Raw genomic sequence first — 25,976 nt, forward strand, 5'->3', positions numbered from 1 at the left:
ATTGTCTTCCCCCCGCAGTGACTGCCCCTGGTCCTTAGTATTGTCTTCCCCCGCAGTGACTGCCCCTGGTCCTTAGTATTGTCTTCCCCCGCAGTGACTGTCCCTGATCCTTAGTATTGTCTTCCCCCGCAGTGAGTGCCCCCTGGTCCTTAGTATTGTCTTCCCCCCGCAGTGACTGCCCCTGGTCCTTAGTATTGTCTTCCCCGCAGTGACTGCCCCTGGTCCTTAGTATTGTCTTCCCCGCAGTGACTGCCCCCTGGTCCTTAGTATTGTCTTCCTCCGCAATGACTGCCCCTGGTCCTTAGTATTGTCTTCCCCCCGCAGTGACTGCCCCTGGTCCTTAGTATTGTCTTCCCCCGCAGTGACTGCCCCCCCTCCCCCGCAGTGACTGCCCCAGGTCCTTAGTATTGTCTTCCCCCGCAGTGACTGCCCCTGGTCCTTAGTATTGTCTTCCCCCGCAGTGACTGCCCCCTGGTCCTTAGTATTGTCTTCCCCCCGCAGTGACTGCCCCTGGTCCTTAGTATTGTCTTCCCCCGCAGTGAGTGCCCCTGGTCCTTAGTATTGTCTTCCCCCCGCAGTGACTGCCCCTGGTCCTTAGTATTGTCTTCCCCCCGCAGTGAGTGCCCCTGGTCCTTAGTATTGTCTTCCCCCGCAGTGACTGCCCCTGGTCCTTAGTATTGTCTTCCCCCGCAGTGACTGCCCCTGGTCCTTAGTATTGTCTTCCCTCCGCAGTGACTGCCCTGGTCCTTAGTATTGTCTTCCCCCGCAGTGACTGCCCCCCCTCCCCCCGCAGTGAGTGCCCCCTGGTCCTTAGTATTGTCTTCCCCCCCCGCAGTGACTGCCCCTGGTCCTTAGTATTGTCTTCCCCCGCAGTGACTGCACCCCCTCCCCCCGCAGTGACTGCCCCTGGTCCTTAGTATTGTCTTCCCCCCGCAGTGACTGCCCCTGGTCCTTAGTATTGTCTTCCCCCGCAGTGACTGCCCCTGGTCCTTAGTATTGTCTTCCCCCGCAGTGTATGCCCCTGGTCCTTAGTATTGTCTCCCCCGCAGTGACTGCCCCTGGTCCTTAGTATTGTCTTCCCCCCGCAGTGAGTGCCCCTGGTCCTTAGTATTGTCTTCCCCCCGCAGTGACTGCCCCTGGTCCTTAGTATTGTCTTCCCCCGCAGTGAGTGCCCCTGGTCCTTAGTATTGTCTTCCCCGCAGTGAGTGCCCCTGGTCCTTAGTATTGTCTTCCCCCGCAGTGACTGCCCTGGTCCTTAGTATTGTCTTCCCCCGCAGTGACTGCCCCTGGTCCTTAGTATTGTCTTCCCCCCGCAGTGACTGCCCCTGGTCCTTAGTATTGTCTTCCCCCGCAGTGTATGCCCCTGGTCCTTAGTATTGTCTTCCCCGCAGTGTATGCCCCTGGTCCTTAGTATTGTCTTCCCCCGCAGTGAGTGCCCCCTGGTCCTTAGTATTGTCTTCCCCCGCAGTGACTGCCCCTGGTCCTTAGTATTGTCTTCCCCCGCAGTGACTGCCCCTGGTCCTTAGTATTGTCTTCCCCCGCAGTGACTGCCCCTGGTCCTTAGTATTTTCTTCCCCCGCAGTGACTGCCCCCTGGTCCTTAGTATTGTCTCCCCCGCAGTGACTGCCCCTGGTCCTTAGTATTGTCTTCCCCCGCAGTGTATGCCCCTGGTCCTTAGTATTGTCTTCCCCCGCAGTGTATGCCCCTGGTCCTTAGTATTGTCTTCCCCGCAGTGTATGCCCCCTGGTCCTTAGTATTGTCTTCCCCCGCAGTGACTGCCCCTGGTCCTTAGTATTGTCTTCCCCCGCAGTGAGTGCCCTGGTCCTTAGTATTGTCTTCCCCCGCAGTGTATGCCCCTGGTCCTTAGTATTGTCTTCCCCCCGCAGTGACTGCCCCTGGTCCTTAGTATTGTCTTCCCCCGCAGTGACTGCCCCTGGTCCTTAGTATTGTCTTCCCTCCGCAGTGACTGCCCCTGGTCCTTAGTATTGTCTTCCCTCCGCAGTGACTGCCCCTGGTCCTTAGTATTGTCTTCCCCCGCAGTGACTGCCCCTGGTCCTTAGTATTGTCTTCCCCCGCAGTGACTGCCCCTGGTCCTTAGTATTGTCTTCCCCCGCAGTGACTGCCCCTGGTCCTTAGTATTGTCTTCCCCCCGCAGTGACTGCCCCTGGTCCTTAGTATTGTCTTCCCCCGCAGTGACTGCCCATGGTCCTTAGTATTGTCTTCCCCCGCAGTGACTGCCCCTGGTCCTTAGTATTGTCTTCCCCCGCAGTGAGTGTCCCCTGGTCCTTAGTATTGTCTTCCCCCGCAGTGAGTGTCCCCTGGTCCTTAGTATTGTCTTCCCCCCGCAGTGACTGCCCCTGGTCCTTAGTATTGTCTTCCCCCGCAGTGAGTGTCCCCTGGTCCTTAGTATTGTCTTCCCCCGCAGTGTATGCCCCTGGTCCTTAGTATTGTCTTCCCCCGCAGTGAGTGCCCCTGGTCCTTAGTATTGTCTTCCCCCGCAAGTGAGTGCCCCTGGTCCTTAGTATTGTCTTCCCCCGCAGTGAGTGCCCCTGGTCCTTAGTATTGTCTTCCCCCGCAGTGAGTGCCCCTGGTCCTTAGTATTGTCTTCCCCCGCAGTGACTGCCCTGGTCCTTAGTATTGTCTTCCCCCCGCAGTGAGTGCCCCTGGTCCTTAGTATTGTCTTCCCCCGCAGTGAGTGCCCCTGGTCCTTAGTATTGTCTTCCCCGCAGTGAGTGCCCCTGGTCCTTAGTATTGTCTTCCCCCCGCAGTGAGTGCCCCTGGTCCTTAGTATTGTCTTCCCCCCGCAGTGACTGCCCCTGGTCCTTAGTATTGTCTTCCTCCGCAGTGACTGCCCCTGGTCCTTAGTATTGTTCTTCCCCCGCAGTGACTGCCCCTGGTCCTTAGTATTGTCTTCCCCCGCAGTGACTGCCCCTGGTCCTTAGTATTGTCTTCCCCCGCAGTGACTGCCCCTGGTCCTTAGTATTGTCTTCCCCCGCAGTGACTGCCCCTGGTCCTTAGTATTGTCTTCCCCGCAGTGAGTGCCCCTGGTCCTTAGTATTGTCTTCCCCCGCAGTGAGTGCCCTGGTCCTTAGTATTGTCTTCCCCCGCAGTGACTGCCCCTGGTCCTTAGTATTGTCTTCCCCCGCAGTGAGTGCCCCTGGTCCTTAGTATTGTCTTCCCCGCAGTGACTGCCCCTGGTCTTAGTATTGTCTTCCCCGCAGTGACTGCCCCTGGTCCTTAGTATTGTCTTCCCCCGCAGTGAGTGCCCCTGGTCCTTAGTATTGTCTTCCCCCGCAGTGACTGTCCCTGGTCCTTAGTATTGTCTTTCCCCGCAGTGACTGCCCCTGGTCCTTAGTATTGTCTTCCCCCGCAGTGACTGCCCTGGTCCTTAGTATTGTCTTCCCCCGCAGTGACTGCCCCTGGTCCTTAGTATTGTCTTCCCTCGCAGTGACTGCCCCTGGTCCTTAGTATTGTCTTCCCCCCGCAGTGACTGCCCTCTGGTCTTTAGTATTGTCTTCCTCCCGCAGTGACTGCCCCTGGTCCTTAGTATTGTCTCCCCCGCAATGACTGCCCCTGGTCCTTAGTATTGTCTCCCCCGCAGTGACTGCCCCTGGTCCTTAGTATTGTCTTCCCCCGCAGTGACTGCCCCTGGTCCTTAGTATTGTCTTCCCCCGCAGTGAGTGCCCCTGGTCCTTAGTATTGTCTTCCCCCCGCAGTGACTGCCCCTGGTCCTTAGTATTGTCTTCCCCCGCAGTGAGTGCCCCTGGTCCTTAGTATTGTCTTCCCCCGCAGTGACTGTCCCTGGTCCTTAGTATTGTCTTCCCCCGCAGTGACTGCCCCTGGTCCTTAGTATTGTCTTCCCCCCCGCAGTGACTGCCCCTGGTCCTTCGTATTGTCTTCCCCCGCAGTGAGTGCCCCTGGTCCTTAGTATTGTCTTCCCCCGCAGTGACTGCCCCTGGTCCTTAGTATTGTCTTCCCCCGCAGTGACTGCCCTGGTCCTTAGTATTGTCTTCCCCCGCAAGTGACTGCCCCTGGTCCTTAGTATTGTCTTCCCCCCGCAGTGAGTGCCCCTGGTCCTTAGTATTGTCTTCCCCCGCAGTGACTGCCCCTGGTCCTTAGTATTGTCTTCCCCCCGCAGTGACTGCCCCTGGTCCTTAGTATTGTCTTCCCCCCGCAGTGACTGCCCTGGACCTTAGTATTGTCTTCCCCCGCAGTGACTGCCCCTGGTCCTTAGTATTGTCTTCCCCCGCAGTGAGTGTCCCCTGGTCCTTAGTATTGTCTTCCCCCGCAGTGACTGCCCCTGGTCCTTAGTATTGTCTTCCCCCCGCAGTGACTGCCCCTGGACCTTAGTATTGTCTTCCCCCGCAGTGACTGCCCCTGGTCCTTAGTATTGTCTTCCCCCGCAGTGACTGCCCCTGGTCCTTAGTATTGTCTTCCCCGCAGTGACTGCCCTGGTCCTTAGTATTGTCTTCCCCCGCCAGTGACTGCCCCTGGTCCTTAGTATTGTCCTTCCCCCCGCAGTGACTGCCCCTGGTCTTAGTATTGTCTTCCCCCGCAGTGACTGCCCCCTGGTCCTTAGTATTGTCTTCCCCCGCAGTGAGTGCCCCTGGTCCTTAGTATTTTCTTCCCCCGCAGTGACTGCCCCTGGTCCTTAGTATTGTCTTCCCCCCGCAGTGAGTGCCCCTGGTCCTTAGTATTGTCTTCCCCCCGCAGTGAGTGCCCCTGGTCCTTAGTATTTTCTTCCTCCGCAGTGACTGCCCCTGGTCCTTAGTATGTCTTCCCCCCGCAGTGAGTGCCCCTGGTCCTTAGTATTTTCTTCCCCCGCAGTGAGTGCCCCTGGTCCTTAGTATTGTCTTCCCCCCGCAGTGACTGCCCCTGGTCCTTAGTATTGTCTTCCCCCCGCAATGAGTGCCCTTGGTCCTTAGTATTGTCTTCCCCCGCAGTGAGTGCCCCCCTGGTCCTTAGTATTGTCTTCCCCCGCAGTGAGTGCCCCTGGTCCTTAGTATTGTCTTCCCCCGCAGTGACTGCCCCTGGTCCTTAGTATTGTCTTCCCCCCGCAGTGACTGCCCTGGTCCTTAGTATTGTCTTCCCCCCGCAGTGACTGCCCCTGGTCCTTAGTATTGTCTCCCCCCGCAGTGACTGCCCCTGGTCCTTAGTATTGTCTTTTGTCTTCCCCCCGCAATGAGTGCCCTTGGTCCTTAGTATTGTCTTCCCCCCGCAATGAGTGCCCCTGGTCCTTAGTATTGTCTTCCCCCCGCAGTGACTGCCCCTGGTCCTTAGTATTGTCTTTGGAAGGAATAAGTCATGTGCCAGTCCTTTATATTGACCTCACGTCTTTTCCCGACACGCCTCATACGGGCGGCCTCCATTCCTCATCATACGGGCGGCCTCCATTCCTCATCATACAGGCCGGCCTCCATTCCTTGTAGTAATCTAGTTGCCGCCTTTGAACTGACGGTAACTTCTGAATGTCCTTTTTAAAATGTGGAGCCCAAAACTGGATCCCGTATTCCAGATGTGGCCTTACAAGTGATTTATAGAGGGGTAACAATACGTTGGGATCCCGGGATCTAATCTCTTTTCTCCTCTCTTTAGCAGCTGCTGCCTGACATTGAGCTGCTGCTGCTCAGCATATTTGTACCCAGAATCCCCCGCTCTGTCTCCTGTTCTGGAGTCCGGAGATCACTTCCACTGATAGCATGACTCCGTCCTCAGGCAATTAATCACCAGTACATCTCACTGTCCAGTGTCTGCTCCCAGTACAGATCCCTGCGCTCCCCACTGCTCCCAGTACAGATCCCTGCGGTCCCCACTGCTCCCAGTACAGATCCCTGCGGTCCCCACTGCTCCCAGTACAGACCCCTGCGGTCCCCACTGCCCCCAGTACAGATCCCTGCGCTCCCCACTGCTCCCAGTACAGATCCCTGCGCTCCCCACTGCTCCCAGTACAGATCCCTGCGACCCCACTGCTCCCAGTACAGATCCCTGCGGCCCCCACTGCTCCCAGTACAGATCCCTGCGGCCCCCACTGCTCCCAGTACAGATCCCTGCGGTCCCCACTGCCCCCAGTACAGATCACTGCGGGTCCCCACTGATCCCAGTACAGATCCCTGCGACCCCCACTGCTCCCAGTACAGATCCTTGCAGTCCCCACTGCTCCCAGTACAGATCCCTGCGGTCCCCACTGCCCCCAGTACAGATCACTGCGGTCCCCACTGATCCCAGTACAGATCCCTGCGACCCCACTGATCCCAGTACAGATCCCTGCGACCCCCACTGATCCCAGTACAGATCCCTGCGACCCCACTGCTCCAGTACAGATCCCTGCGGCCCCCACTGCTCCCAGTACAGATCCCTGCGGCCCCCACTGCTCCCAGTACAGATCCCTGCGACCCCACTGCTCCCAGTACAGATCCCTGCGGTCCCCACTGCTCCCAGTACAGATCCCTGCGACCCCACTGCTCCCAGTACAGATTCCTGCGGTCCCCACTGCTCCCAGTACAGATCCCTGCGGCCCCCACTGCTCCCAGTACAGATCCCTGCGGCCCCCACTGCTCCAGTACAGATCCCTGCGGCCCCCACTGCTCCCAGTACAGATCCCTGCGGCCCCCACTGCTCCCAGTACAGATCCCTGCGGTCCCCACTGCCCCCAGTACAGATCACTGCGGTCCCCACTGATCCCAGTACAGATCCCTGCGACCCCCACTGATCCAGTACAGATCCCTGCGACCCCCACTGCTCCCAGTACAGATCCCTGCGGTCCCCCACTGCCCCCAGTACAGATCACTGCGGTCCCCACTGCTCCCAGTACAGATCCCTGCGCTCCCCACTGATCCCAGTACAGATCCCTGCGACCCCCACTGATCCCAGTACAGATCCCTGCGACCCCCACTGCTCCCAGTACAGATCCCTGCGGCCCCCCACTGATCCCAGTACAGATCCCTGCGACCCCCACTGCTCCCAGTACAGATCTCTGCGGTCCCCACTGCCCCCAGCACAGATCCCTGCGCTCCCCACTGCTCCCAGTACAGATCCCAGATCCCTGCGGCCCCCACTGCTCCCAGTACAGATCCCTGCGGTCCCCACTGCTCCCAGTACAGATCCCTGCGGTCCCCACTGCTCCCAGTACAGATCCCTGCGGTCCCCACTGCTCCCAGTACAGATCCTTGCAGTCCCCACTGCTCCCAGTACAGATCCCTGCGGTCCCCACTGCTCCCCAGTAAAGATCCCTGCGGTCCCCACTGCTCCCAGTACAGATCCCTGCGGTCCCCACTGCTCCCAGTACAGATCCCTGCGGCCCCCACTGCTCCCAGTGCAGATCCCTGCAGTCCCCACTGCTCCCAGTACAGATCCCTGCGGTCCCACTGCTCCCAGTACAGATCCCTGCGTCCCCCACTGCTCCCAGTACAGATCCCTGCGGCCCCCACTGCTCCCAGTACAGATCCCTGCGGTCCCCACTGCTCCCAGTACAGATCCCTGCGGTCCCCACTGCTCCCAGTACAGATCCCTGCGGTCCCCACTGCTGACTATAGCCCATTTAGGCCATGGTGGGGAGGGGGGGGGGGACTGTAGCTGCAGGCCATGGCGGGGAGGGGGGACGGACTGGTAGCTGCAGGCCATGGCGGGGAGGGGGGGGACTGATAGCTGCAGGCCATGGCGGGGAGGGGGGGAACTGGTAGCTGCAGGCCATGGCGGGGAGGGGGGGGACTGGTAGCTGCAGGCCATGGCGGGGACGGGGGGGGGACTGGTAGCTGCAGCCATGCGGGGAGAGGGGGACTGGTAGCTGCAGGCCATGGCGGGGAGGGGGGGACTGATAGCTGCAGGCCATGGCGGGAAGGGGGGACTGATAGCTGCAGGCCATGGCGGGAAGGGGGGATGGGTAGCTGCAGGCCCATGGCGGGAAGGGGGGGACGGATAGCTGCAGGCCATGGCGGAAAGGGGGGACGGGTAGCTGCAGGCCATGGCAGGGAGGGGGGACGGGTAGCTGCAGACCATGGCGGGAAGGGGGGACGGGTAGCTGCAGGCCATGGCGGGAAGTGGGGACGGGTAGCTGCAGGCCATGGCAGGGAGGGGGGACGGGTAGCTGCAGGCCATGGCGGGGAGGGGGGACGGGTAGCTGCAGGCCATGGCGGGGAGGGAAGGGGGCAAATGCCTGGTGGCCTTGATATCTAGTTTCTGAATGTGCAGACTTGGGGTCGTGGGTGCAATGTCCTCCTCCCCTTCTCTGACCTCAGGCCTCACCTGTGGATGAGCGGAGACCTCCGACACGTTCGGCTCACAAAATATTTCTGAAACTGGTCACTGACGTAAGAGATGGAGGCAGCGGAGGCCTTACTGAGGCTGCTGAAGTCATTGGTGCTCTGGACCTGCGGAGAACACCGAGATGAGGGGTTAGAAGACAACACTCCACAAGCAGCAGCGGTGCCGGGAGGACGACGACTCCCACCACTCTCCGAGCGGCACAAAGCACTCAGTCTGTCAGTGACAGGACTCCATGGTGCCCCCACCCCGGTCCTGAGACCCCCCTCACAAGTCACAGACCGGAGATGACAAGATCCTGGAGTAAGACACGGACCTCCCCTCACCATAATACACCAAAGCCCAGAGAAAGGCCCAGACCTCCACTCACCATAATACACCAGAGCAAGGCCCAGACCTCCCCTCACCATAACACACCAGAGCAAGGCCCGGACCACCCCTCACCATAACACACCAGAGCCCAGAGCAAGGCCCGGACCACCCCTCACCATAACACACCAGAGCCCAGAGTAAGGCCCAGACCACCCCTCACCATAACACACCAGAGCCCAGAGCAAGGCCCGGACCACCCCTCACCATAACACACCAGAGTAGGCAAGGACCACCCCTCACCATAACACACGAGAGTAAGGCCCGGACCTCCCCTCACCATAACACACCAGAGTAAGGCCCGGACCTCCCCTCACCATAACACACGAGAGTAAGGCCCGGACCTCCCCTCACCATAACACACCAGAGCAAGGCCCGGACCACCCCTCACCATAACACACCAGAGTCCAGAGCAAGCCCTGGACCTCCCCTCACCAGAACACACCAGAGCAAGGCCCGGACCTTCCCTCACCAGAACACACCAGAGTAAGGCCCGGACCACCCCTCACCATAACACACTAGAGCCCACAGTAAGGCCCGGACCTCCCCTCACCATAACACACCAGAGTAAGGCCCGGACCTCCCCTCACCATAACACACCAGAGTAAGGCCCGGACCACCCCTCACCATAACACACCAGAGTAAGGCCCGGACCTCCCCTCACCAGAACACACCAGAGCAAGGCCCGGACCTTCCCTCACCAGAACACACCAGAGTAAGGCCCGGACCACCCCTCACCATAACACACTAGAGCCCACAGTAAGGCCCGGACCTCCCCTCACCATAACACACCAGAGTAAGGCCCGGACCTCCCCTCACCATAACACACCAGAGTAAGGCCCGGACCACCCCTCACCATAACACACCAGAGTAAGGCCCGGACCACCCCTCACCATAACACACCAGAGTAAGGCCCGGACCTCCCCTCACCATAACACACCAGAGTAAGGCCCGGACCTCCCCTCACCATAACACACCAGAGCCCAGAGCAAGGCCCGGACCTCCCCTCACCATAACACACCAGAGCCCAGAGCAAGGCCCGGACCACCCCTCACCATAACACACCAGAGTAAGGCCCGGACCTCCCCTCACCATAACACACCAGAGTAAGGCCCGGACCACCCCTCACCATAACACACCAGAGCCCAGAGCAAGGCCCGGACCACCCCTCACCATAACACACCAGAGCCCAGAGCAAGGCCCGGACCACCCCTCACCATAACACACCAGAGCAAGGACCGGACCACCCCTCACCATAACACACCAGAGCCCAGAGTAAGCCCCAGACCACCCCTTACCATAACACACCAGAGTCCAGAGCAAGGCCCGGACCACCCCTTACCATAACACACCAGAGTAAGGCCCGGACCTCCCCTCACCAGAACACACCAGAGCCCAGAGCAAGGCCCGGACCACCCCTCACCAGAACACACCAGAGCCCAGAGCAAGGACCGGACCTCCCCTCACCATAACACACCAGAGCCCAGAATAAGGCTCGGACCACCCCTCACCATAATACACCAGAGCCCAGAATAAGGCTCGGACCACCCCTCACCATAATACACCAGAGCCCAGAATAAGGCTCGGACCACCCCTCACCATAATACACCAGAGCCCAGAGTAAGGCCCGGACCACCCCTTACCATAACACACCAGAGCCCAGAGTAAGGACTGGACCCTCCCCTCACCATAACACACCAGAGCCCAGAGTAAGGCCCGGACCTCCCCTCACCATAACACACCAGAATAAGGCCCGGACAACCCCTCCCCATAACAGACCAGAGCCCAGAGTAAGGCCCGGACCTCCCCTCACCATAACACACCAGAGCAAGGCCCGGACCACCCCTCACCATAACACACCAGAGCCCAGAGTAAGGCCCGGACCTTCCCTTACCATAACACACCAGAGTAAGGCCCGGACCTCCCCTCAACATAACACACCAGAGCCCAGAGTAAGGCCCGGACCACCCCTCACCATAACACACAAGAGCAAGGCCCGGACCACCCCTCACCATAACACACCAGAGAAAGGCCCGGACCACCCCTCACCATAACACACCAGAGCCCAGAGTAAGGCCCAGACCTTGCCTCACCATAACACACCAGAGCAAGGCCCGGACCACCCCTCACCATAACACACCAGAGCCCAGAGTAAGGCCCGGACCTTCCCTTACCATAACACACCAGAGTAAGGCCCGGACCTCCCCTCAACATAACACACCAGAGCCCAGAGTAAGGCCCGGACAACCCCTCCCCATAACAGACCAGAGCCCAGAGTAAGGCCCAGACCTTGCCTCACCATAACACACCAGAGCAAGGCCCGGACCACCCCTCACCATAACACACCAGAGCCCAGAGTAAGGCCCGGACCTTCCCTTACCATAACACACCAGAGTAAGGCCCGGACCTCCCCTCAACATAACACACCAGAGCCCAGAGTAAGGCCCGGACCACCCCTCACCATAACACACAAGAGCAAGGCCCGGACCACCCCTCACCATAACACACCAGAGCAAGGCACGGACCACCCTTCACCATAGCACACCAGAGCCCAGAGTAAGGCCCGGACCACCCCTCACCATAACACACCAGAGCCCAGAGTAAGGACTGGACCCTCCCCTCACCATAACACACCAGAGTAAGGCCCGGACCACCCCTCACCATAACACACCAGAGTAAGGCCCGGACTTCCCCTCACCATAACACACCAGAGTAAGGCCCGGACCACCCCTCACCATAACACACCAGAGTAAGGCCCGGACCACCCCTCACCATAACACACAAGAGTAAGGCCCGGACCTCCCCTCACCATAACACACCAGAGTAAGGCCCGGACCACCCCTCACCATAACACACCAGAGCCCAGAGCAAGGCCCGGACCTCCCCTCACCATAACACACCAGAGCCCAGAGCAAGGCCCGGACCACCCCTCACCATAACACACCAGAGTAAGGCCCGGACCTCCCCTCCCCATAACACACCAGAGTAAGGCCCGGACAACCCCTCACCATAACAGACCAGAGCCCAGAGTAAGGCCCGGACCTCCCCTCACCATAACACACCAGAGCAAGGCCCGGACCTCCCCTCACCATAACACACCAGAGCCCAGAGTAAGGCCCGGACCTCCCCTCACCATAACACACCAGAGTAAGGCCCGGACCACCCCTCACCATAACAGACCAGAGCCCAGAGTAAGGCCCGGACAACCCCTCACCATAACAGACCAGAGCCCAGAGTAAGGCCCAGACCTCCCCTCACCATAACACACCAAAGCAAGGCCCGGACCTCCCCTCACCATAACACACCAGAGCCCAGAGTAAGGCCCGGACCTTCCCTCACCATAACACACCAGAGCAAGGCACGGACCACCCCTCACCATAGCACACCAGAGCCCAGAATAAGGCCCGGACCACCCCTCACCATAACACACCAGAGCCCAGAGTAAGGACTGGACCCTCCCCTCACCATAACACACCAGAGAAAGGCCCGGACCACCCCTCACCATAACACACCAGAGTAAGGCCCGGACCACCCCTCACCATAACACACCAGAGTAAGGCCCGGACCACCCCTCACCATAACACACCAGAGCCCAGAGTAAGGACTGGACCCTCCCCTCACCATAACACACCAGAGTAAGGCCCGGACCACCCCTCACCATAACACACCAGAGTAAGGCCCGGACCACCCCTCACCATAACACACCAGAGTAAGGCCCGGACCACCCCTCACCATAACACACCAGAGTAAGGCCCGGACCACCCCTCACCATAACACACCAGAGCCCAGAGTAAGGCCCGGACCACCCCTCACCATAACACACCAGAGTAAGGCCCGGACCTCCCCTCACCATAACACACCAGAGTAAGGTCCGGACCACCCCTCACCATAACACACCAGAGCCCAGAGCAAGGCCCGGACCTCCCCTCACCATAACACACCAGAGCCCAGAGCAACGACCGGACCACCCATCACCATAACACACCAGAGCCCAGAGCAAGGCCCGGACCTCCCATCACCATAACACACCAGAGCCCAGAGAAAGGCCCGGACCACCCCTCACCATAACACACAAGAGTAAGGCCCGGACCACCCCTCACCATAACACACCAGTGCCCAGAGTAAGGCCCGGACTTCCCCTCACCATAACACACCAGAGCCTAGAGCAAGGCCCGGACCTCCCCTCACCATAACACACCAGAGCAAGGCCCGGACTTTCCCTCACCATAACACACCGGAGCCCAGAGCAAGGCCCAGACCACCCCTCACCATAACACACCAGAGTAAGGCCCGGACCACCCCTTACCATAACACACCAGAGTAAGGCCCGGACCACCCCTAACCATAACACACCAGAGCCCAGAGCAAGGCCCGGACCACCCCTCACCATAACACACCAGAGCAAGAACCGGACCACCCCTCACCATAACACACCAGAGCCCAGATTAAGCCCCGGACCACCCTTACCATAACACACCAGAGTCCAGAGCAAGGCCCAGACCACCTCTCACCATAACACACCAGAGCAAGGACTGGACCTCCCCTCACCATAACACACCAGAGCCCAGAATAAGGCTCGGACCACCCCTCACCATAATACACCAGAGCTCAGAATAAGGCTCGGACCACCCCTCACCATAACACACCAGAGCCCAGAGTAAGGACTGGACCCTCCCCTCACCATAACACACCAGAGCCCAGAGTAAGGACCGGACCTTCCCTCACCATAACACACCAGAGCCCAGAATAAGGCCTAGACCACCCCTCACCATAACACACCAGAGTAAGGCCCGGACCTCCCCTCCCCATAACACACCAGAGTAAGGCCCGGACCTCCCCTCCCCATAACACACCAGAGTAAGGCCCGGACCACCCCTCCCCATAACACACCAGAGTAAGGCCCGGACCACCCCTCACCATAACACACCAGAGCCCAGAGTAAGGCCCGGACCTCCCCTCACCATAACACACCAGAGCCCAGAGTAAGGCCCGGACCACCCCTCAACATAACACACCAGAGCAAGGCCCGGACCACCCCTCACCATAACACACCAGAGCCCAGAGTAAGACCCGGACCTTCCCTCACCATAACATACCAGAGTAAGGCCCGGACCTCCACTCACCATAACACACCAGAGCAAGGCACGGACCACCCCTCACCATAGCACACCAGAGCCCAGAGTAAGGCCCAGACCACCCCTCACCATAATACACCAGAGCCCAGAGTAAGGCCCGGACCACCCCTCACCATAACACACCAGAGCCCAGAGTAAGGACTGGACCCTCCCCTCACCATAACACACCAGAGTAAGGCCCGGACCTCCCCTCACCATAACACACTAGAGTAAGGCCCGGACCACCCCTCACCATAACACACCAGAGCAAGGCCCGGACCACCCCTCACCAGAACACACCAGAGCCCAGAGCAAGGCCCGGACCTCCCCTCACCATAACACACCAGAGTAAGGCCCGGACCTCCCCTCACCATAACACACCAGAGCCCAGAGTAAGGCCCGGACCACCCCTCACCATAACACACCAGAGTAAGGCCCGGACCACCCCTCACCAGAACACACCAGAGCCCAGTGTAAGGCCCGCACCTCCCCTCACCATAACACACCAGCGCCCAGAATAAGGCTCGGACAATCCCTAACCATAACACACCAGAGCCCAGAGTAAGGCCCGGACCACCCATCACCATAACACACCAGAGCCCAGAGCAAGGCCCGGACCACCCATCACCATAACACACCAGAGCAAGGCCCGGACCTCCCCTCACCATAACACACCAGAGCCCAGAGCAAGGCCCGGACCACCCCTCACCATAACACACCAGAGTAAGGCCCGGACCTCCCCTCACCATAACACACCAGAGCCCAGAGTAAGGCCCGGACCACCCCTCACCATAACACACCAGAGCCCAGAGCAAGGCTCGGACCTCCCCTCACCAAAAACACACCAGAGCCCAGAGCAAGGCCCGGACCACCCCTCACCATAACACACCAGAGCCCAGAGCAAGGCCCTGACCTCCTTTCACCATAACACACCAGAGCCCAGAGCAAGGCCCGGACATTCCCTAACCATAACACACCAGAGTAAGGCCCGGACCACCCCTCACCATAACACACCAGAGCCCAGAGTAAGGCCCGGACAATCCCTCACCATAACACACCAGAGCCCAGAGTAAAGCCCGGACCACCCCTCATCATAACACACCAGAGTAAGGCCCAGACCACCCCTCACCATAACACACCAGAGCAAGGCCCGGACCACCCCTCACCATAACACACCAGAGCCCAGAGCAAGGCCCGGACCACCCCTCACCATAACACACCAGAGTAAGGCCCGGACCTCCCCTCACCATAACACACCAGAGCCCAGAGCAAGGCCCGGACCACCCCTCACCATAACACACCAGAGCCCAGAGCAAGGCCCGGACCACCCCTCACCATAACACACCAGAGTAAGGCCCAGACCTCCCCTCACCATAAACACACCAGAGTAAGGCCCGGACCACCCCTCACCATAACACACCAGAGCCCAGAGTAAGGACTGGACCCTCCCCTCACCATAACACACCAGAGTAAGGCCCGGACCACCCCTCACCATAACACACCAGAGTAAGGCCCGGACGTCCCCTCACCATAACACACCAGAGTAAGGCCCGGACCACCCCTCACCATAACACACCAGAGTAAGGCCCGGACCACCCCTCACCATAACACACAAGAGTAAGGCCCGGACCTCCCCTCACCATAACACACCAGAGTAAGGCCCGGACCACCCCTCACCATAACACACCAGAGCCCAGAGCAAGGCCCGGACCTCCCCTCACCATAACACACCAGAGCCCAGAGCAAGGCCCGGACCACCCCTCACCATAACACACCAGAGTAAGGCCCGGACCTCCCCTCCCCATAACACACCAGAGTAAGGCCCGGACAACCCCTCACCATAACAGACCAGAGCCCAGAGTAAGGCCCGGACCTCCCCTCACTATAACACACCAGAGCAAGGCCCGGACCTCCCCTCACCATAACACACCAGAGCCCAGAGTAAGGGCCGGACCTCCCCTCACCATAACACACCAGAGTAAGGCCCGGACCACCCCTCACCATAACAGACCAGAGCCCAGAGTAAGGCCCGGACAACCCCTCACCATAACAGACCAGAGCCCAGAGTAAGGCCCAGACCTCCCCTCACCATAACACACCAAAGCAAGGCCCGGACCTCCCCTCACCATAACACACCAGAGCCCAGAGTAAGGCCCGGACCTTCCCTCACCATAACACACCAGAGCAAGGCACGGACCACCCCTCACCATAGCACACCAGAGCCCAGAATAAGGCCCGGACCACCCCTCACCATAACACACCAGAGCCCAGAGTAAGGACTGGACCCTCCCCTCACCATAACACACCAGAGAAAGGCCCGGACCACCCCTCACCATAACACACCAGAGTAAGGCCCGGACCACCCCTCACCATAACACACCAGAGTAAGGCCCGGACCACCCCTCACCATAACACACCAGAGTAAGGCCCGGACCACCCCTCACCATAACACACCAGAGTAAGGCCCGGACCACCCCTCACCATAACACACCAGAGCCCAGAGTAAGGACTGGACCCTCCCCTCACCATAACACACCAGAGTAAGGCCCGGACCACCCCTCACCATAACACACCAGAGTAAGGCCCGGACCTCCCCTCACCATAACACACCAGAGTAAGGTCCGGACCACCCCTCACCATAACACACCAGAGCCCAGAGCAAGGCCCGGACCTCCCCTCACCATAACACACCAGAGCCCAGAGCAACGACCGGACCACCCATCACCATAACACACCAGAGCCCAGAGCAAGGCCCGGACCTCCCATCACCATAACACACCAGAGCCCAGAGAAAGGCCCGGACCACCCCTCACCATAACACACAAGAGTAAGGCCCGGACCACCCCTCACCATAACACACCAGTGCCCAGAGTAAGGCCCGGACTTCCCCTCACCATAACACACCAGAGCCTAGAGCAAGGCCCGGACCTCCCCTCACCATAACACACCAGAGCAAGGCCCGGACTTTCCCTCACCATAACACACCGGAGCCCAGAGCAAGGCCCAGACCACCCCTCACCATAACACACCAGAGTAAGGCCCGGACCACCCCTTACCATAACACACCAGAGTAAGGCCCGGACCACCCCTAACCATAACACACCAGAGCCCAGAGCAAGGCCCGGACCACCCCTCACCATAACACACCAGAGCAAGAACCGGACCACCCCTCACCATAACACACCAGAGCCCAGATTAAGCCCCGGACCACCCTTACCATAACACACCAGAGTCCAGAGCAAGGCCCAGACCACCCCTCACCATAACACACCAGAGCAAGGACTGGACCTCCCCTCACCATAACACACCAGAGCCCAGAATAAGGCTCGGACCACCCCTCACCATAATACACCAGAGCCCAGAATAAGGCTCGGACCACCCCTCACCATAACACACCAGAGCCCAGAGTAAGGACTGGACCCTCCCCTCACCATAACACACCAGAGCCCAGAGTAAGGACCGGACCTTCCCTCACCATAACACACCAGAGCCCAGAATAAGGCCTAGACCACCCCTCACCATAACACACCAGAGTAAGGCCCGGACCTCCCCTCCCCATAACACACCAGAGTAAGGCCCGGACCTCCCCTCCCCATAACACACCAGAGTAAGGCCCGGACCACCCCTCCCCATAACACACCAGAGTAAGGCCCGGACCACCCCTCACCATAACACACCAGAGCCCAGAGTAAGGCCCGGACCTCCCCTCACCATAACACACCAGAGCCCAGAGTAAGGCCCGGACCACCCCTCAACATAACATACCAGAGTAAGGCCCGGACCTCCACTCACCATAACACACCAGAGCAAGGCACGGACCACCCCTCACCATAGCACACCAGAGCCCAGAGTAAGGCCCAGACCACCCCTCACCATAATACACCAGAGCCCAGAGTAAGGCCCGGACCACCCCTCACCATAACACACCAGAGCCCAGAGTAAGGACTGGACCCTCCCCTCACCATAACACACCAGAGTAAGGCCCGGACCTCCCCTCACCATAACACACCAGAGTAAGGCCCGGACCACCCCTCACCATAACACACCAGAGCAAGGCCCGGACCACCCCTCACCAGAACACACCAGAGCCCAGAGCAAGGCCCGGACCTCCCCTCACCATAACACACCAGAGTAAGGCCCGGACCTCCCCTCACCATAACACACCAGAGCCCAGAGTAAGGCCCGGACCACCCCTCACCATAACACACCAGAGCCCAGAGTAAGGCCCGGACAATCCCTCACCAGAACACACCAGAGTAAGGCCCGGACCACCCCTCACCAGAACACACCAGAGCCCAGTGTAAGGCCCGCACCTCCCCTCACCATAACACACCAGCGCCCAGAATAAGGCTCGGACAATCCCTCACCATAACACACCAGAGCAAGACCCAGACCACCCTTCACCATAACACACCAGAGTAAGGCCCGGACCACACCTCACCATAACACACCAGAGCCCAGAGCAAGGCCTGGACCACCCCTCATCATAACACACCAGAGTAAGGCCCGGACCACCCCTCACCATAACACACCAGAGCCCAGAGCAAGGCCCGGACCACCCCTCACCATAACACACCAGAGTAAGGCCCAGGCCTCCCCTCACCATAACACACCAGAGTAAGGCCCGGACCACCCCTCACCATAACACACCAGAGTAAGGCCCGGACCTCCCCTCACCATAACACACCAGAGTAAGGCCCGGACCTCCCCTCACCATAACACACCAGAGTAAGGCCCGGACCACCCCTCACCATAACACACCAGAGCAAGGCCCGGACCACCCCTCACCATAACACACCAGAGTAAGGCCCGGACCTCCCCTCACCATAACACACCAGAGTAAGGCCCGGACCACCCCTCACCGTAACACACCAGAGCAAGGCCCGGACCTCCCCTCACCATAACACACCAGAGCCCAGAGCAAGGCCCGGACCACCCATCACCATAACACACCAGAGCAAGGCCCGGACCTCCCCTCACCATAACACACCAGAGCCCAGAGCAAGGCCCGGACTACCCCCCACCATAACACACCAGAGTAAGGCCCGGACCTCCCCTCACCATAACACACCAGAGCCCAGAGTAAGGCCCGGACCACCCCTCACCATAACACACCAGAGCCCAGAGCAAGGCTCGGACCTCCCCTCACCAAAAACACACCAGAGCCCAGAGTAAGGCCCGGACCACCCCTCACCATAACACACCAGAGCCCAGAGCAAGGCCCTGACCTCCTTTCACCATAACACACCAGAGCCCAGAGCAAGGCCCGGACATTCCCTAACCATAACACACCAGAGTAAGGCCCGGACCACCCCTCACCATAACACACCAGAGCCCAGAGTAAGGCCCGGACAATCCCTCACCATAACACACCAGAGCCCAGAGTAAAGCCCGGACCACCCCTCATCATAACACACCAGAGTAAGGCCCAGACCACCCCTCACCATAACACACCAGAGCAAGGCCCGGACCACCCCTCACCATAACACACCAGAGCCCAGAGCAAGGCCCGGACCACCCCTCACCATAACACACCAGAGTAAGGCCCGGACCTCCCCTCACCATAACACACCAGAGCCCAGAGCAAGGCCCGGACCACCCCTCACCATAACACACCAGAGCCCAGAGCAAGGCCCGGACCACCCCTCACCATAACACACCAGAGTAAGGCCCAGACCTCCCCTCACCATAAACACACCAGAGTAAGGCCCGGACCTCCCCTCACCATAATACACCAGAGTAAGGCCCGGACCACCCCTCACCATAACACACGAGAGTAAGGCCCGGACCTCCCCTCACCATAACACACCAGAGTAAGGCCCGGACCACCCCTCACCATAACACACGAGAGTAAGGCCCGGACCTCCCCTCACCATAACACACCAGAGCAAGGCCCGGACCACCCCTCACCATAACACACCAGAGTAAGGCCCGGACCACCCCTCACCATAACACACGAGAGTAAGGCCCGGACCTCCCCTCACCATAACACACCAGAGCAAGGCCCGGACCACCCCTCACCATAACACACCAGAGCAAGGCCCGGACCTCCCCTCACCATAACACACCAGAGTAAGGCCCGGACCTCCCCTCACCATAACACACCAGAGCCCAGAGCAAGGCCCGGACCTCCCCTCACCATAACACACCAGCGCCCAGAATAAGGCTCGGACAATCCCTCACCATAACACACCAGAGCCCAGAGTAAGGCCCGGACCTTTCCTCACCATAACACACCAGAGCAAGACCCAGACCACCCATCACAATAACACACCAGAGCCCAGAGCAAGGCCCAGACCACCCCTCATCATAACACACCAGAGTAAGGCCCGGACCACCCCTCACCATAACACACCAGAGCAAGGCCCGGACCTTCCCTCACCAGAGCAAGGCCCGGACCACCCCTCACCATAACACACCAGAGTAAGGCCCGGACCACCCCTCACCATAACACACCAGAGTAAGGCCCGGACCACCCCTCACCAGAACACACCAGAGCCCAGAGCAAGGCCCGGACCACCCCTCACCATAACACACCAGAGCAACACCCGGACCTCCCCTCACCATAACACACCAGAGCCCAGAGCAAGGCCCGGACCACCCCTCACCATAACACACCAGAGTAAGGCCCGGACCACCCCTCACCATAACACACGAGAGTAAGGCCCAGGCCTCCCCTCACCATAACACACCAGAGTAAGGCCCGGGCAACCCCTCACCATAACACACCAGAGTAAGGCCCGGACCACCCCTCACCATAACACAGCAGAGCAAGGCCCGGACCACCCCTCACCATAACACACCAGAGTAAGGCCCGGACCACCCCTCACCATAACACACCAGAGCAAGGCCCGGACCTCCCCTCACCATAACACACCAGAGCCCAGAGCAAGGCCCGGACCACCCCTCACCATAACACACCAGAGTAAGGCCCGGACCTCCCCTCACCATAACACACCAGAGCCCAGAGTAAGGCCCGGACCACCCCTCACCATAACACACCAGAGCCCAGAGCAAGGCCCGGACAATCCCTCACCATAACACACCAGAGCCCAGAGTAAGGCCCGGACAATCCCTCACCATAACACACCAGAGCCCAGAGTAAGGTCCGGACCACCCCTCATCATAACACACCAGAGCCCAGAGTAAGGTCCGGACCACCCCTCATCATAACACACCAGAGTAAGGCCCAGACCACCCTTCACCATAACACACCAGAGTAAGGCCCGGACCTCCCCTCACCATAACACACCAGAGCAAGGCCCAGACCACCCCTCACCATAACACACCAGAGTAAGGCCCGGACCTCCCCTCACCATAAACACACCAGAGTAAGGCCCGGACCTCCCCTCACCATAATACACCAGAGTAAGGCACGGACCACCCCTCACCATAACACACGAGAGTAAGGCCCGGACCTCCCCTCACCATAACACACCAGAGTAAGGCCCGGACCACCCCTCACCATAACACACGAGAGTAAGGCCTGGACCTCCCCTCACCATAACACACCAGAGCAAGGCCCGGACCACCCCTCACCATAACACACCAGAGTCCAGAGCAAGGCCCGGACCACCCCTCACCATAACACACCAGCGCCCAGAATAAGGCTCGGACAATCCCTCACCATAACACACCAGAGCCCAGAGTAAGGCCCGGACCTTTCCTCACCATAACACACCAGAGCAAGACCCAGACCACCCCTCACCATAACACACCAGAGCAAGACCCAGACCACCCCTCACCATAACACACCAGAGCAAGGCCCGGACCTCCCCTCACCATAACACACCAGAGCAAGGCCCGGACCACCCTCACCATAACACACGAGAGTAAGGCCCGGACCTCCCCTCACCATAACACACCAGAGTAAGGCCCGGACCACCCCTCACCATAACACACCAGAGCAAGGCCCGGACCACCCCTCACCATAACACACCAGAGCAAGGCCCGGACCACCCCTCACCATAACACACCAGAGCAAGGCCCGGACCACCCCTCACCATAACACACCAGAGTAAGGCCCGGACCCTTTTCTCACCATAACACACCAGAGCAAGGCCCGGACCACCCCTCACCATAACACACCAGAGTAAGGCCCGGACCTTTTCTCACCATAACACACCAGAGCAAGGCCCGGACCACCCCTCACCATAACACACCAGAGTCCAGAGCAAGGACCGCACCACCCCTCACCAAAAGACCCCAGGACTCACACAGGCGTCGCTCTTCATACTTGGTGAGTGGAGATAATTGGGCTTTTTCTGCATCAGAACAAGACCTGATTCCTCCAGGAGGCGCCGCTGAGTGGAGAGAAGAAATCCAGCATCAGAGAATGAGGGGCGCGAGGGAACAAGAGAGGTGATCAGAGCAGAGAGCACAGCGCAGAGACTCGGGGGGGGGGTGGGGCACAGCGCAGAGACTCGGGGGGGGGCACAGCGCAGAGACTCGGGGGGGGGGGGGGCACAGCGCAGAGACTCGGGGGGGGGGGCACAGCGCAGAGACTCGGGGGGGGGGCACAGCGCAGAGACTCGGGGGGGGGGGGGGGGGCACAGCGCAGAGACTCGGGGGGGGGCACAGCGCAGAGACTCGGGGGGGGGGGGTCACAGCGCAGAGACTCGGGGGGGGGGGGCACAGCGCAGAGACTCGGGGGGGGCACAGCGCAGAGACTCGGGGGGGGGGGGCACAGCGCAGAGACTCGGGGGGGGGGCACAGCGCAGAGACTCGGGGGGGGGGGCACCAGCGCAGAGACTCCGGGGGGGAGCACAGCGCAGAGACTCCGGGGGGGGGGGGAGCACAGCGCAGAGACTCCGGGGGGGGGGAGCACAGCGCAGAGACTCCGGGGGGGGGGAGCACAGCGCAGAGACTCCGGGGGGGGGGGGGAGCACAGCGCAGAGACTCCGGGGGGGAGGGGGGAGCACAGCGCAGAGACTCCGGGGGGGAGGGGGGAGCACAGCGCAGAGACTCCGGGGGGGAGGGGGGAGCACAGCGCAGAGACTCCGGGGGGGGGGGGAGCACAGCGCAGAGACTCCGGGGAGGGGGGGGAGCACAGCGCAGAGACTCCGGGGGGGGCACAGCACAGCGCAGAGACTCCGGGGGGGGGGGAGCACAGCGCAGAGACTCCGGGGGGGGCACAGCACAGAGGCTCCGGGGGGGGGGGCACGGCACAGAGGCTCCGGGGGGGGGCACGGCACAGAGGCTCCGGGGGGGGGGGGCACGGCACAGAGGCTCCGGGGGGAGGGCACAGCGCGGAGGCTCAGCGCAGAGACTCCGGGGGGGGAGCACAGCGCGGAGACTCCGGGGGGGTGGGGGGGGTGGGAGAACAGCGCGGAGACTCCGGGGGGGTGAGGGGGGTGGGAGAACAGCGCGGAGACTCCAGGGGGGGAAGCACAGCGCGGAGACTCCGGGGGGGCACGGCACAGAGGCTCCGGGGGGGGGGGCACGGCACAGAGGCTCCGGGGGGGGGGGCACGGCACAGAGGCTCCGGGGGGGGGGGGGGGCACGGCACAGAGGCTCCGGGGGGGGGGCACGGCACAGAGGCTCCGGGGGGGGGGGCACGGCACAGAGGCTCCGGGGGGGGGGGCACGGCACAGAGGCTCCGGGGGGGGGGGGGGGCACGGCACAGAGGCTCCGGGGGGGGGGGGCACGGCACAGAGGCTCCGGGGGGGGGGGGCACGGCACAGAGGCTCCGGGGGGGGGGGCACGGCACAGAGGCTCCGGGGGGGGGCACGGCACAGAGGCTCCGGGGGGGGGGGCACGGCACAGAGGCTCCGGGGGGGGGCACGGCACAGAGGCTCCGCGGCGGGGGGGGGGGGGGGGGCACGGCACAGAGGCTCCGCGGGGGGGAGCACAGCGCAGAGACTCCGCGGGGGGGGGGGGGGGGGGGGGGAGCACAGCGCAGAGACTCCGCGGGGGGGGAGGGGGGGAGCACAGCGCAGAGACTCCGCGGGGGGGAGGGGGGGAGCACAGCGCAGAGACTCCGCGGGGGGGGAGGGGGGGAGCACAGCGCAGAGACTCCGCGGGGGGGAGGGGGGGAGCACAGCGCAGAGACTCCGCGGGGGGAGGGGGGGAGCACAGCGCAGAGACTCCGCGGGGGGGGGAGGGGGGGGAGCACAGCGCGGGGGGGGAGGGGGGAAGCACAGCGCAGAGACTCCGGGGGGGGGGGGAAGCACAGCGCAGAGACTCCGGGGGGGGGGGGGGAAGCACAGCGCAGAGACTCCGGGGGGGGGAGGGGGAGCACAGCGCGGAGACTCCGGGGGGGGGCACAGCATGGAGGCTCCGGGGGGGGCGGGGCACAGCACGGAGGCTCCGGGGGGGCACGGCACAGAGGCGGCTCCGGGGGGGGGGGGGGGGCACGGCACAGAGGAGGCTCCGGGGGGGGGGGGGGGGGCACGGCACAGAGGCTCCGGGGAGGCGGGGGGGGGGCGCAGCGCGGAGACTCGCCCCCCTCCTCTCCCCACAGAGAGCACACCGATCTATATACACACACTGATCTATATACACACTGCATAGACTATATATACACACACTGATCTATATACACACTGCATACACTATATATATACACACACTGATCTATATACACACTGCATACACTATATATACACACACTGATCTATATACACACTGCATACACTATATATATACACACACTGATCTATATACACACTGCATACACTATATATATACACACACTGATCTATATACACACTGCATACACTATATATATACACACACTGATCTATATACACACTGCATACACTATATATACACACACTGATCTATATACACACTGCATACACTATATATATACACACACTGATCTATATACACACTGCATACACTATATATATACACACACTGATCTATATACACACTGCATACACTTATATATACACACACTGATCTATATACACACTGCATACACTATATATATACACACACTGATCTATATACACACTGCATACACTATATATATACACACACTGATCTATATACACACTGCATACACTATATATATACACACTGATCTATATACACACTGCATACACTATATATACACACACTGATCTATATACACACTGCATACACTATATATACACACACTGATCTATATACACACTGCATACACTATATATACACACACTGATCTATATACACACTGCATAGACTATATATACACACACTGATCTATATACACACTGCATACACTATATATATACACACACTGATCTATATACACACTGCATACACTATATATACACACACTGATCTATATACACACTGCATACACTATATATATACACACTGATCTATATACACACTGCATACACTATATATATACACACACTGATCTATATACACACTGCATACACTATATATACACACACTGATCTATATACACACTGCATACACTATATATACACACACTGATCTATATACACACTGCATACACTATATATATACACACACTGATCTATATACACACTGCATACACTATATATATACACACTGATCTATATACACACTGCATAGACTATATATACACACACTGATCTATATACACACTGCATACACTATATATATATACACACACTGATCTATATACACACTGCATAGACTATATATACACACACTGATCTATATACACACTGCATACACTATATATACACACACTGATCTATATACACACTGCATACACTATATATACACACACTGATCTATATACACACTGCATACACTATATATATACACACACTGATCTATATACACACTGCATACACTATATATATATATTCACACTTCTCCCTCCAAGGCTTCAGAAAAATCAGAGACAAAAGAAAACTACAAATCCCAGCAGTCACGTGCTCTGCACATGCACGAGCCACTCACCTCGGTCCGCTCCACAAAACATTCCCCGCAAAAAGAGACAAAGAAGATCAGGTCCGGAGAAGAAACATTCCGCTCTAAAGCTACCCAACAGCGACCTCTAGTGGAGACATCCGTATATTACATATATACTACACAGTCCTCTGTACAGGCGCAGAGCAGCGACCTCTAGTGGAGACATCCGTATATTACATATATACTACACTGTGCTCTGTACAGGCGGAGAGCAGTGACCTCTAGTGGAGACATCCGTATATTACATATGCCCTACACAGTCCTCTGTACAGGAGGAGAGCAGCGACGTCTAGTGGAGACATCCGGATATTACATATATACTACACAGTC

At 59.4% G+C, this 25,976-nt stretch overlaps 1 long non-coding RNA gene across 1 annotated transcript; it reads right to left on the reverse strand.

Annotated features, from left to right (window-relative positions):
- Positions 1 to 8,243: 8,243 nt before the first annotated feature.
- Positions 8,244 to 25,658, reverse strand: LOC142290790 (uncharacterized). The gene is made up of 3 exons (XR_012750383.1): positions 25,635 to 25,658; positions 21,959 to 22,045; positions 8,244 to 8,366 (listed from the first exon to the last, which is right to left on the reverse strand). It is a non-coding gene; the product is annotated as an uncharacterized LOC142290790 (long non-coding RNA).
- Positions 25,659 to 25,976: the final 318 nt, after the last annotated feature.

This window comes from Anomaloglossus baeobatrachus, chromosome 2 (assembly GCF_048569485.1).
Source record: "Anomaloglossus baeobatrachus isolate aAnoBae1 chromosome 2, aAnoBae1.hap1, whole genome shotgun sequence".
Classification (NCBI taxonomy): Eukaryota; Metazoa; Chordata; class Amphibia; order Anura; family Aromobatidae; genus Anomaloglossus; species Anomaloglossus baeobatrachus.